Source organism: Trichechus manatus, unplaced genomic scaffold (assembly GCF_000243295.1).
Source record: "Trichechus manatus latirostris isolate Lorelei unplaced genomic scaffold, TriManLat1.0 scaffold00077, whole genome shotgun sequence".
Classification (NCBI taxonomy): Eukaryota; Metazoa; Chordata; class Mammalia; order Sirenia; family Trichechidae; genus Trichechus; species Trichechus manatus.
Window position 1 is genome coordinate 1,108,268 of NW_004444013.1, and position 14,841 is coordinate 1,123,108.

At 42.0% G+C, this 14,841-nt stretch overlaps 1 protein-coding gene and 1 pseudogene across 1 annotated transcript in view; one reads left to right on the forward strand and one right to left on the reverse strand.

Annotated features, from left to right (window-relative positions):
- The window catches only part of FKBP6 (FKBP prolyl isomerase family member 6 (inactive)), a 68,930-nt gene that overhangs the window by 21,976 nt on the left and 32,113 nt on the right, over positions 1 to 14,841 (forward strand). The gene's annotated exons all lie outside the window — the stretch shown is intronic.
- Positions 10,000 to 10,118, reverse strand: LOC111821331 (uncharacterized; annotated as a pseudogene).

Genomic DNA, 14,841 nt, shown 5'->3' on the forward strand with positions numbered 1-14,841 from the left:
TTTGTTCCATAGTGCATAGGGTTGCTATGAGTTGGAACCAACTCCACGGCACCTAACAACAACAATCTTTACAGAAGCAAACTACCACATCTTTCTCCCATGGAACAGCTGGTAGGTTTGAATTGCCGACCTTTTGGTTCGCAGCCAAGCACTTCTAACTACTGCACCACAGGGCTCCTGAACAAATAATAACTTGTTTAAGTGTATTTTTGTAATTTTATGTATTACTAATTCTTCTGCCTTTCTTTCCCTATGTCTCTACTTTTTCCCCCCTCTACTTTTTTCCTCCTCAAAATGGAGTTGCATTTGTTCAAGGTTAACTGGGCCAGGCAGGGATTTTCTTATTGTCAGTCGAGGACCATGTAGTTTTCCAGGCAAACTGTTAAACACTGTCTCTTGATCTTTTGGATATCTGTGAAACGCCCTTTCTCCCAGTTCAGGCGGTATCATTGAAGTCATCTCTTTATTGTGTGACTGTAAATAACTCAGGTTGGTACCTTTTCATTCCACCTCTTCATGGGAAAGCATTTCCTGTGGTAGAGTTTCTTTGGTCCCATTATCTTTCCCCACACCCTCTCTTGGTAGCTGTAATGGGCCCAAAACCTGACTCCTACTAAGCATTACTTTAGTGGATTCTGTGTTCATTGTGAGTGAGGTGTCAATGAAAGTTACTCAGTTAAATTTCAGGAGACAACTAGAATTCTTTTCCTAATCTTCAGAATGGACGATCATGGAAGTGCCCTTTATGATTCACTAAGGGGTTGAAAATGGAAGTTTAGGTTCTCAGTCCAGCTCTCTTCTTATGACTTTAGCCAGCTCATGTGTGATCAGATCTTTAAAGTCACTGTGCACTTCTTTCGGCTGGGCTTCATTAAGACCATCAGATGTTGACTCAGTCTGTTTTTAATTCTTGGGTTCATTATCAGATGCATAAGCCCTGCCTCCAGGCATATGTGATCCTAATTACCAGTTTGGAGTAATAAAAGTAGAGGCAAATAACAAAAAGACAAATAATAAAGTGAGCCTAAACAGTAAAGAATTTACATCAAATGCAAGTCTTAATGCATCTGAAGGAGCCAATAAGGAGTCCAGCCTGGTTTTTCTGACTGCCCTACATAAGGTTCTGCCCTGAGTTCTAGGGGGATATTGACCCATGCCCTTGTGACCTTTGGTTATAGCTAGTATGACTTTTACTTTCGATGCTCCCCTACATGTCCGAGCAAGCTTATACCCAGGATGTGACTGAGTGAACTGGGGTGACCGTAAGAGTTTCAAGACCCAGAGAAGATTTTCAAACCTGAGAGATATGGAAACTGAGTAGCTGTGAGCAAAACTCATCTGTTAGCACAGAGGACAATTGTATGTTCACAAGGTGAAAACGATTGGTCCACTGTTACTGTGATCGCATCCACAGCAGTCGTTGTCAGCATCACTGTCAGCGTCACAGTGCCGTGTCTGAGCAGAAAAGGCAACGAGAGACAGGTGGTTGAAGCAGGCCTTTGCTGGGCAATTCTGTTTGGACCTGGCTGTCATAGGGCATCCTCGTTTGGTGAACTGGATGTGATGGCTACAAATGTGAGCAGAGCCCTCTGTATGAGTTTCCTGTTGCTGTGACAAATTGCCACAAACTTAGTGGTTCAGAACAACCCAAATTTATTATCTTATGGTTCTGGAAATCACAAGTCTGAAATGAGTCAGCAGGGCTGTGTTCCTTCTGGAGCCTCTAGGGGAAAATCTGTTTCCTTGCCTTTTCCAGCCTGTAGAAGCCATGTGTATTCCTTGGCTCATGGCTCCCTCCTCCATCTTCAAAACCAGAATCATAGCATCTTCGAATCAATATCTCTTTCCCCTTCACCCTGTCTCCCTTTCCCTCTCTCCCACTGGAAGACGGTCATAGTGTCTCCTTCTCGCTAATCTTCCTGCCTCCCTGTTATAAGCATCCCTGTGATTACATTGGCCCCGCCCGGATAATTCAGGACAATCTCCCCATCTCAAGATCCTCAGTTTAATCACACATGCAAAGTCCGTTTTACCGTGTAAGATAACATATTCACAGGTTCTGGGAATTAGGACGTGGACATCTTTAGGGTACCATTATTCTGTCTACCATACCCTCTTACATATCAACATCTATTGGGAACTAGAAATCTCTCCAGTGTAACGATAACTCAGAACCATACATCCTAAACATTTTCAACTTAATCATTCTTATCCCAGGTGAGATAATCATAACATTTTCTCTCTCTTGTAGAATCCTTTCTGGCAGCTGGGGGATAATGACTATATGGGAGAAAGACTGGAACCAGGAGACTGTTGCCATTCACAGCTGAGAGACGATGGCCTGAACCCAGATGGTGGGGTGGAGAGGGTGGGGAGGAACAGGAAATTTAGATGCTATTTTAGGTATCAAAATCACACAATTTGGTGTTGGGATGGGGTCACATGAGAGGAAAGAATGAAAAAATGATCCCCAGATTTCCAGCTTGGGTGGCTGAGTCCTTCAGTTGGAGATATCACCAACTGAAGCAGATTTGGGGCAGCCTATTTTGAGTTCTGGGCTTATTGAACTTGAGGTGCCTGTGGGACATGTAGGCAGGGGTGGCTGTCAGACTTTGGGATATGAGCTGGGGGTTAGAGAAGAGGCCTGGCTAGAGAGAGATGTGGTAGCCCCCGAGTATACACAGGACAGTAGAATCTAAGAATATGAATACAGTCACCCAGGAGGAGGTTCAGAAAGAGAAGGGAGGGACCAATGATGGGCCCTGGGAACCCTAACTAGTATGGAACTGAGGGAAGAGGACGGAACCAGGAGAATGAGCCACCTGGAATCTAGGAAGGCAGAGCAAGGAGGCTTAATTCAGGGTTCATGGTGGGTACCAGTGGTCCATGAACCCCTGAAATAGTTGTGTAGTCTTACAGATTCCATTGCATTCATCTGCTTCTCAGGGGTCTCTGACACCAGAAAAGGTAAAGAATCCCTGTTACTGTTGAGTGCAGTGGAGTAGATTCAAAAAACCCCTAAAGGGTTGAATTTTAAAGAGTAACTAGCCATGTGGAATATGGCAGTACAGTAGTGGTAAGGTAAGAACTGAAAAACAGTTTTTAGATTTGACAGTACGCACTTCATAGGTGACCTTAGCAACAGCAGTGTAGTGGTAGGAAGCACACTGCTCTGGGGTACGGAGTGAACAGGAAATGAGAAAGCTGAGGAGAAGCCAGTGCTTTTCGAATCTCAGCACACATGGGAGTCACCTGGAAGGGCTTGTTAAAACACAGATTCCCAGGCCGCACCCCCAGATATTGATTTAGTAGGTCCAGGGTGGAGCCCTGGAGTCCCTGGGTGATGGAAAGGGTTAACATGCTCATTGCTGACTGAAAGATTGGAGGTTTGAGTCCACCCAGAGGCACTTTGTAGGAAAGGCCTGGTGATCTGCTTCCGAAAAGTCAGCCATTAAAAACCCTATGGAGTGGACTTCCAGCCAACATGGAGGCTGAATCAGACACACTGCACTGTCCCTCTGTGGCAAAGACCTGATGAGAAACCAAGTGAAACAAGTATAGATGACAATCCTGGAACCCTGAGCATCAAATGAAAGGATAAAGAACTATATCAAACACTGATTAGAAGAAGAAACTGACCTGAAAACAATGAAAGAGAAGACAGAGCAGCCTGGCACAGTGTGGCCATCTTGAAAGAAAGACAGCAGCAATATCAAGTGAGGGACACAGCAGGCAACTGTACAGAATTTCCCAACAGGATGCAGAGTAACTGTGTAGACATACCTGGAGTGAAATAAGATCCTGATTGCTGGCTGCAGCTGACAGGAATATCCAAGGTCCTCTTGCCCAGTTAGAGGTGCATGCTCCCCCCCCCCACCCTCCTGGTGAGTAGTGGCACAAACTTCCCCATCTCTACAGCCCCAACTGCCAGGGGACGAGGTCCAAGTGTCCCCTCTTGCCCCCAGCCCCAACTGCCCCTCTGGCCTGCCAGCCCAGCCAAGCTCCCTTCCCCCACCCCTCATCTGGTGAGAGACAGTGGCAGTGCAACTGTGCACACACCTGCTTGCCATTCCCTCCCCCACCTGGCGAGAGGTGGCAGCCACACAGCTGCATATGTGCCCACCTGCCACTCCCTTCCCCCTGCCAGGAGAGTGATAGCAGTAGCACAACTAGCTGTCCACCTGCATGCCACTCACCCCCAATGTAGTGAGAGGTGACGACCACACCCATAGTAGCCAGCCACAACCACCACACCTGCTGCCCCACCCACTCAGCAAGTGCCGCTGGACCAACAGACGGCAGCCAACATCCACACAGTCCTCCCTCAGCCACCCTACAAGACCAGCAAACAGAGACCCACGCTCACACACCTGGCCACTACCTCATGCACTCAAAGACAGGTGGCGAGCGCTCCATTGCAGCCAGACTAGCGACCAGAGCAGCACGCCTGTCCTACCTGCCCGGATACATCAAAACAAAACATCATAAAAAATCAGGGTGCAGCAAACAAACATATAATAAATAAATATAATAACACCTTAATGCTTCAGAAATGAGACATTATTATATCACCTATAGAAGCAGGACAATATGGCTCCAGCAAGTGACCAAAATAAAGAACCAGGAAACCTCCCTGAGGAAGAAATAGTAATGGAACTACCTGATATGGAATTAAAAAGACATATATTGGGCCCTCCAAGAGCTCTCAAAAAAGATCAAGGAAACCACAGACAAAATCCTAGAAGGATTCAGGAAAAAAATACAAGAACAAAATGACAAAATAAATAGCTAATTAGAAACCATACGAAAAAAGCAACTAGAAATCCAGAAGATTAACACTAAAATTTCAGAAATAGTTAATGCATTGGAAGGACAATGGAGTAGAATTGAAACAGTGGAAGACAGAATCAGTGAAATAGAGGACAAATACTTTGATACCAGTCTGTTAGAGGAACAATCAGAAAAAAGAAAGAAGAAAAATGAAGAAAGCCTAAGAGTTATGTGGGACACTATCAAGAGGAATGATTTACGCATGATCAGAATTCCAGAACAGGAAGAGACAAAAAAAAGCACAGAGAAAATTTTTGAAGATTTGCTGGCAGAAAGTTTCCCTAATATCATGAAAGATGAGAAGATATCCATCCAAGAAGGTCAATGAAGCCCAAATAGGATAGACACCCCCCAAATAAAACCCACCAAGACTTATCATAATCAAATTTTCCAAAACCAAAGACAAAGAAAGAATTCTGAGAGCAGCTCAGGAAAAACGAAATGTGACCTACAAAGGGGAACCAATAAGACTAAACTCTGATTTTTCAGCAGAAACCATGCAGGCAAGAAGGCAATGGAATGACACATGTAAAACTCTGAAAGAAAAAAATGGCCAACCAAGAGTTACATATCCAGCAAAATTGTCCCTCAAATATGGTGGCAAAATTACAACATTGCCAGGTAAACAGAAATTAAGGGAATTTGTAAAAACCAGACCAACCTTACAAAAAATACTAAAGGGAGTCCTTCGGACAGAGAACCAACAACGTCAGACAACAATCTGAGATTAAGACACATAACAACATTACCTGGAAACTAACCCAGATAAAGATTTTTCAGAATAAAGCTACAAAACTGAAAATAGGGAACCAGAGATGTCAATCTGTAAACGATGACAGCTTCAGAACAAAAAGGGGATAAATGGCATGGTTACAGAACTTCCATATGGAGAGGAAGTCAAGGCAATATCAAGAAAGAACAGCCTATGTTAAACTTAGGAAGATAAAAGTAAATTTCAGAGTAACCACAAAAAAAATAAACTTTATCACCAAAATAAAAAATAAAACCATAAAGATTGAGTAAACACAAAATCAACAACAATGAAGGAAATGAAAATCTATAAAAAGAACTCAGCGTAGAAAAATATTCGAAACAAAGAAGGCATCAGCACCACAGAAAAAGCACGACAAAATGACAGCAGTAAATTCATACCTATCAATAATTACAGTAAGTATAAATGGATTAAATGCACCAGTCAAGAGACAGAGAGTGGCAGAATAGATAAGAAAACACAGCCCATCAATATGCTGCCTACAAGAGACACACCTTAGACACAAAGATAAAAATAAGCTAAAAATCAAAGGATGGATAAAAATAAGCAGACGGCAACCAAAAAAGAGCAGGAGTGGAAATACTAATTTCCAGTGAAATAGACTTTAAGGCAAAAAACCAACATAAGAGACAAGGAAGGGCATTATATAATGATTAAAGGGTCAGTCCAACATGAGGACATAACCATAATAAATATCTACTCACCCAATGAAAGAGCTCCAAAATATATAAAACTAGCAGAATTGAAAAGAGAAATTGACAACTCCACAATAATAGTAGGAGACTTTAATATACCACTTTCAATGAACGACAGAACAACTACAAAGAAATTCAATGAAGATATAGAAGATCTAAGCAACACAGTCAACCAAATTGATCTCATAGACATATACAGAGCACTCCACCCAACAACAGCACAGTACACATTCTTTTCCAGCACACGTGGATCATTCTCCAGAATAGACCATATGTTAGGCCACAAAGCAGGCCTCAAGAAATTCAAAAACATCAGAATAATACAAAGCATCTTCTTGGATCACGATGCTATAAAATTAGAAATCAATAACAGAAACAACAGGGAAAAAAACAAAATACATGGAAACTCAGTAACATACTGCTTAAAAACCACTGGGTAATAGAAGAAATAAAAAATGAAATTAAAAAATTCCAAGAATCAAATGAGAATGAAAACACGACATACCAAAACCTTTGAGACACAGCAGAGGCAGTGCTCCGAGGTCAATTTATAGCAATGAATGCACACATCAAAAATGAAGAAAGAGCTGAAATCAACGCCTTAACCATACAACTCCAACAAATAGAAAAAGAGCAGGAAAAAAAGCCCACAGTCATCAGAAGAAAGGAAATGATAAAAATTAGAGCAGAAATAAATGAAATAGAAAAACAATAGAATCAATAAGACTAGAAGTTGGTTCTTTGAAAGGATTAATAAAATCAACAAACCACTGGCCAAATTGATAATAGAAGGAGAAGATGCAAATAACACAAGTAAGAAATAAGATGGGTGACGTTACAACAGAACCAAATGAAATAAAAAGGATAATAACAGTTCTATGAAGAACTGTACTCCAACAAATTAGAAAACCTAAAAGAAATGGACAAATTTCTAGAAACACACTACCCAAACTAACACAAACGGAGGTAGAAAATTTGAACAGACCCATAACAAAACAAGAAATTGTAGAGATCATTAAAAAACTACCAACCACAACAAAAAAAAAAACCCTGGCCCAGATGGCTTCACTGGAGAATTCTACCAAACATTCACAGAAGAGCTGACACCAATTCTAGTCAAACGATTCCAGAACATAGAAAAGGATGGAATACTCTCAAATTCATTCTATGAAGCAAGCATAACCGTGACACAAAAGCCAGGCAAAGACACCACTAAAAAAGAAAATTATAGACCAGTATCCCTCCCTCATGAATATAAACACAAAAATTCTCAACAGGATCCTAGCCGATAGAATCCAATACCATATCAAAAAAAATAGTCCACTATGATCAGGTGGGATTCATACCAGGTATGCAGGGATGGTTCAACATTACAAAATCAGTCAGTGTAATCTACCACATAAATAAAGGAAACGAACCACGTGATCATATCAATTGATGCAGAAAAGGCATTTGATAAAATCCAACACCCGTTCCTGGTAAAAACTCTCAGCAAAATAGGAATAGAAGGGAAATTCCTCAACATATAATTAAGGGCACATATACAAATCTAACAGGCAGCATTCTCAATGGAAAGAGACTGAAAGTAATCTGTTTGAGAATGGGAACCAGACAAGGATGCCCTTTACCACCACTCTTATTCAGTATTATACTGGAAGTCCTAGCCAGAGCAATAAAGCAAGAAAAGGAAATAAAAGGCATCCAAATTAGTGAGGAAGAAGTAAAACTATCCTCATTTGCAGATGATATGATCCTATGCATAGAAAATTCCAGAGATTCTACAAGAAAGCCAGTGGAACTAATAGAAGGAATCATCAGAGTGGCAGGGTACAAGGTCAACATACAAAAATCAGTTGGATTCCTCTGTGCTAACAAAGAGAACTCCAAAAAGGAAATCAGGAAAACAATACCATTTATAATAGCCCCCTAAAAAGATAAAATACTTAGGAAATAAACCTAACCAGGGATATAAAAGACCTATACAAAGAAAACTGCAAAAAGAGTGCTACAAAAAAAACAGAAGAGACCTGTATAGTGGAAGACTATACATGCTCATGGATAGGAAGACTTAACATTGTGAAAATGTCAGTACTCCTAAAGCCATCTATAATGCAATTCTGATCCAGATTCCATCAACATTCGTTAAAGAGATGGAAAAACTAATCACCAACTTTAAATGAAAAGGAAGGAGACCTGGGATAAGTAAAGCACTACTGAGAAGAAGAACAAAGTAGGAGGCCTCACACTCCCTTATCTCAAAATTTACTGTACCGCCACGGTAAACAAGACAGCCTGATACTGGTACAACAGACACATAGACCAATGCAACAGAATTGCGAACCCAGAAGTAAATCCATCTACCTATGGACAGCTGATCTTCGAGAAAGGGCCGAAATCCATTAAATGAGGAAGGGAAAATCTAACAAATGTTGTTGGAAAAACTGGATATCCATTTGCAGAAAAAATGAAACAGGACCCATACCTCACACCATATGCAAAAACTAAATCAAGAGGGATCAAAGAGCTAAATGTAAAACCTGAAACTATAAAGATCATGGAAGAAAAAATAGGGACAAACCTAGGGACCCTGAGTTTATGGCATAAATAGACTATCAAACATAACTTAAAAAGCATATACAATAGAAGATAAACTAGACGAGTTGCACCTCCTAAAGATTAATCACTTATGCACATTAAAAGACTTCTCCAAAAGAGGATACAGAGAACCTACAGACTGGGGGAAAAAAATTTTGACAGCAACATATGTGGCAAGGGACTAATCTCTAAAATTTATAGAAAACTTCAACACCTCAATAACAAAAAGACAATCCAATTAAAAAGTGAGCAAAGGACATGAACAGCATTTCACCAAAGAGGACATTTAAGCGGACAACAAATACATGAAGAGATGCTCGCGATCATTAGCCCTTAGAGAGATGCAAATCAAAACGACGAGATACCATCTCACCACAGCAAAAATGGCAATGGTCAAAAAAAACAGAAAACAAATGCTGGCAAGGGTATGGGGAAATTGGAACTCTGGTCATACACTGCTGGTGGGATTGTAAAATGGTACAACCACTGTGGAAAACGGTGTGGCACTTCCTTAAAAACTCAGAAATAGAGATGCCTTATTATCCAGCAATCCCACTACTACGTACATATCCTAGAGAAGTAAGAGTCGTGACACAAATAGACGTGCACAGCCAAGTTCACCGAAGCATTATTCACAATAGCAAAAAGATGGAAACAACCTAAGTGCCCATCAGCGGATGAATGGATAAACAAACTGTGATATATACACACAATGGAATACTGCGCAGCATTAAAGAATATTGATGAATATGCGAAATATCTCACAACGTGGATGAACCTGGAGGACATTATGCTGAGTGAAATAAGTCAGTCACAAAAGGACATATATTGTATGAGACCACTGTTACAAAAAGTCAAGAAAAGGTTTATACACAGAAAGAAACATTCTTTGATGGTTACCAGGGATGAGAGGGGGAGAGAGGGAAAACTACTAACTAGATAGTGTTATTGTTGTGTGCCGTCAAGTCATTTCCAACTTACAGCAACTCTATAGGACAGAATAGAACTGCCCCATAGGGTTTCCAAGGAGCATCTGGTGGATTCAAACTGCCAACCTTTTGGTTAGCAGCTAAGCTCTTAACCACTGTGCCACCAGTGCTCCTTCTAATCCTACAGCACCCAGTATTCCTAGGCGGTCTCCCATCCAAGTACTAACCAGGCCTGACCCTGCTTAGCTTCTGAGATCAGATGAGATTGGGCACGTTCAGGGTGGTATGGCCATAGACAACTGGATTGTAGACATGTATTAACTTGGGCGAAGGGAAAGTCAATGCACAATACAGGAGAAGTCAGCACAACATGACCAAGGCAAAGGAAGACACTGAGGTTTGCGAGAATAAAAGGCAACAACGGTAAATACTATAACATACACAATCCTGCAGTAAGAGCAATAACAAACAATAAATTACAAGCGGATACATAGGTAGATATGAAAGCTGAACAGGTGTATGATGGCGTATGGGAGTATACCCAAGAGCATATATAGGTTTCGCAGAGGATATTTCCACATATGCATTTGTGTGTGCTATAAATATATCCATGTATATAGTAGAGCACAAGAGGGCATAGTTATGAAAACTGCCTAGCCATAACCAAACACCTTGAGGAACAGAGTCACTGGGCTTGAGGGCTTAGGACCATTGTCTCGGGGGACATATAGGTCAACTGACATAGTCCATAAAGACAATATTGTACATCCTCCTCTGGTGAGTAAGATCTGGGGTCTTAAAAGCTTGTGAGTGACCATCTCAGATACAACTGTTGGTCTCTTCCCCTCTGGAGCAAAGAAGAGTGAAGAAAATCAAAGACTCAAGGAAACAATTAGTCCAAAGGACTAATGGACTACATGAACCACAGTCTCCACTATCTTGATACCAGAAGAAGTAGATGGTGCTCAGTTACCACTACCGACCGCTCTGATCAGGATCACAATAGAAGGTCCTAGACAGAGTGGTAGAAAAATATAAAACAAAATTGAAATTCATAAAAAAAAGACCAGATTTACTGGTATGATAGAGACCGATGGAAGCCCTGAGACTATGACCCTTAGACACCCTTCAAACCTGGAACTGAACCCACTCTCAGATCACTTTTCAGTCAAACAACAGACAGGCCTATACAGTGAACAATAACACCTGTGAGGAACGTGCCCCTCAGAACAATCAACCACATGAGACCAAAAGGGCAGCATTTGCCAAAAAAAAAAAAAAAGAGTTCAGAAGACAGGAAGGGGCAGGAAAGATGGATGAACGGAAACAGGGAATCTGGGGAGGAAAGGGGTAGAGTGCTGTCACATTGAGGGGATTGCAACTAATGTCACACAACAAAATGTGTATAAATTGTTGAATGGGAAACTAATTTGCTCTGTAAATGTTTACCCAAACCACAATAAAATGTTCCAAAAAAAGAAAAGAAAACCCTATGGCGCACAGTTGTACTCACACACGGGATCGCCATGATTCGGGGTCAACTCGACAGAAACTGATAGGGAGGAGCCCAAGAATTTGCACCTCTAATAAACTTCCTGGTGAGCCGGTCTGTGGACCACAGTAGTGAGACTACCTGTTAAAGATGTTTTCATGAGAAGAGTAAGAGAATAGTTGGATGGTAACTAGAAAAGTAACATAATAAAATAAAGTAGACCTTGTTTTGAAATGAGTGTGGCAGTTGAGATGGCACTTTTGAACTCTTTGATGGTATATTCTGCTGCCTTCATCATAGCACTGTGGCAGCTGATAGCTGTAAGCTACAGTTGTCACCTGAGGAAGTGGGGGGCTGTCCACCCTGAGGGAAGGAAGCTGAGGGTGCTTTCTTATTCACCTTACTCTTAGAAAGGGTAGGCTTTGTGGGGAGCACTCAGAGAGCTGGACGTGTGCTCCCAGGAAGGAGGGAGCACAGTAGTCTGATGCTGACTCATGGCCAGCAGGAGGTGGGAGGGGGGAAGATAGGGGCCGTAACCACTGGGTTATAGCTAAGGGTAAGGCAGATTGCCAGTCTGGAGGACTACCAGGGAGGCTGGCGGGACTGCAGCAGGAAGACTCAGTGTGGAGCAGCCACCAGAGAACCAGGGCCAAGATGGAGCAGCTGGATGAAGGAGACCTGGCAGTGAGAGTAGGTGTTGGACAACTGCCAGGCAAGGTAGCAGGAACGGAGGACTTGATGGAGGACCAATCAGGCCAGAGTACACTGTTGATGGATGGGTGGCCAGAACATCACATCAGAGAGTGTGAATGAGCTGCCGCTGTTTTTGTTAGCTACCGTCAAGTCGGCCCCCAACTCATGGTGACCCCATGCACAATGAAATGAAACGTTGCCAGGACCTGCACCATCCCCGTGATTGGTTGCAGATCAGATGGTTGTTACCCACGGAGTTCATTGGCTGACTTTTGGAAGTAGATTGCCAGGCCTTCTTTCCTAGTCCACCTTAGGAAGCTCTGCGGACACCTGTTAAGCATCATAGCACACAAGCCACCACTGAGAGAGGGTGGTGGCTGCTCATGAGGTGCATTGGCCAGGAATCGAACCCGAGTCTCCCGCAAGAAAGGTGAGAATTGTACCGCTGAGTCACCACTACCCCCACGTGAATGGGCTAGTGGCTCTTTATAAAACTCTTCCCCCTCAGTTGAAATATTTTGAGATACTCAGACTAGGGTCTAATGATCAACTAAGTAATACATTTTGAGAAAGAACCAGTTAAATGGCTTAGGGGAATTATGAATCTCCACATTTATGCCCAACGTTTGTGTATCTTCTGGGATTTTGAAGAGGAATCCATCAATTTTCATGTTTTTTCAGAGGTCTTCGTGACCCGTAAAACGCTAAGGTCCGCTTGTCCAGAGGTTTCTCACCAGCTGTTGTTTATGTCTGACAGTTTGCTTTGGGTCACTGTTGTAGAGCTATCAGGAAGTGCGGATAGAATGGGGCTGGAGGCCGAGCAGGGCTGGCACTTGATGCCGTGGGAATGCACTTGCCCAGCCCTGATCCTTGGTTCTTTCTTTGTCCTCAGATTTCCGACATAAACATCCTGGGCTTTGTGCCTCAGGTCTTGGTTCCAGGATTAAATCACTTTCTCTGTCTTCTCTGTTACATTTTCACACTCTTCTTTGATTACTGCTCATTATTTTGCACGATTATTGTGGACACCGACCATGTCATTGCTTGGGTTTCCATTTCACATTGACTTCCCCCAGGCCTGGGCTTTACACTCTTTGGAAGCAGCATGCTTAGTATTAATATATTCAGCTGGAGTCTGCCCTTTTGGACCTTCATTTGTGTTCCCTGCTTAACTCTAACTTATATTGTCTTTGTAGGTCTCTGGGCTTATCTTTCCTTGAACCACAGATACGTGACAGCTTTTTTCTCTGACTTTGCACTTCATTGAGCCACCTGTATTGCTTTTTCAGAGTGGAATGTGAGCTTTTATATTTTGATACACTCTCATTTATCCTAAAGTGTTACTTTTTATTGGTTTTGGTTTGAAAATCCAAGTAACTGAACCTTATAAGATCCAAGTGTCTGAAGGAACCTTGGAGGTTATCTCCACCCACCTGCTTTCCCAACATGTTCATGCTCAGAGAGTATGGATTATAGGGCATATTTCTTCAATTGTTTCATGGGACACAGACTAGATTGAAACAGTTAATTATTTTTCACTTGATTAAAATCTAAGTCTATTATGGAAAATTTTTCAGCCTAGTCAAAGGTAAAAAGAATAGCATAATGACCTGCTTGGGTATTCAGTACCCATCTTTTTTTTTTTTTTTTAAATAATATTTTACTGTGTTTTTGGTGAACGTTTACACAGAAGTTTAGGTTCCCAGTCAACAATTTCTGCACATGTTGTTCAGTGACATTGGTTACATTCTTCACCATGCATGAACATTCTCATTATTTCTGTTCTGGTTGTTCCATTTCTATTAATCTGATTTCCCTGCCCCCTTACATCCTCATCTTTGTTTTAAAGTAATTGTTGACCATTTGGTCTCATACAGGTGATTTTTTTTTAAAGGAGTGCAGTACTTACAGGTGATATTCATGTTGCCTGTCTGTCATGGACTGAAATGTGTCCAGGCCGAGGGAGCAGAGTTGACATTCCAGTGGGCCTGGAAGGCAAAGCTGAAACCCAGGGCTGAGGGGCCTCCATTCAGAATCGGTAAAGTGTGGCCAATACCTAGAGTCCGGAGGGAAGGGCCATTGTGTAAATTGGCCTTGAGGGCTAATGTAATGTGTTCTGCTGACTTGCTCGGTGCCTGTTATCCTTTCCTTCCCTACAGTTTCTCCCATTTGTAATGGAAATGTCTGTCTTGTGCCTGTTCTGCCATTGTAATTTGGAAGCAGATAACTTGTATTCTAGATTTCACAGATGAAGAGGAATTTTTGGATTTTAGACACGGAGTTGATTTGTTTTGCTATGATATGATGGGGTGAATGTGTTTTGCATGTGGCAAGGACATGAATTTGGGGGCGGCCAAAGGGTGGAATGTCATGGATTGAATTGTGTCCCCAAAAAATATCTGTCAATGTGGCTAGGCCATGATTCCCAGTATTGTGTGATTGTCCTCCGTTTTGTCATCTGATGTGATTTTCCTGTGTATTGTAAATCCTATCTGTATGATGTTGATGAGATGGGATTAGCGGCAGTTGTTAATGAGGCAGGACTCAAACTAGAAGATTAGATTGTGTCTTGAGCCAATCTCTTTTGAGATATAAAGGAGAAATGTGAGCAGAGAGACATGGTGACCTCATATCACCAAGAAAGCAGTGCTGAGAGTAGAGCGTGTGCTTTGGACCCAGGGTCCCTGCACCTGAGAAAATCCTAGTCTAGGGGAAGATTGATGACAAGGACTTTCCTCTAGAACCGACAGAGAGAAAGCCTTACCCTGGAGCTGACACCCTGAATTTGAACTTCTAGTCTACTAGACTGTGAGAGAATAAATTTCTCTTTGTTAA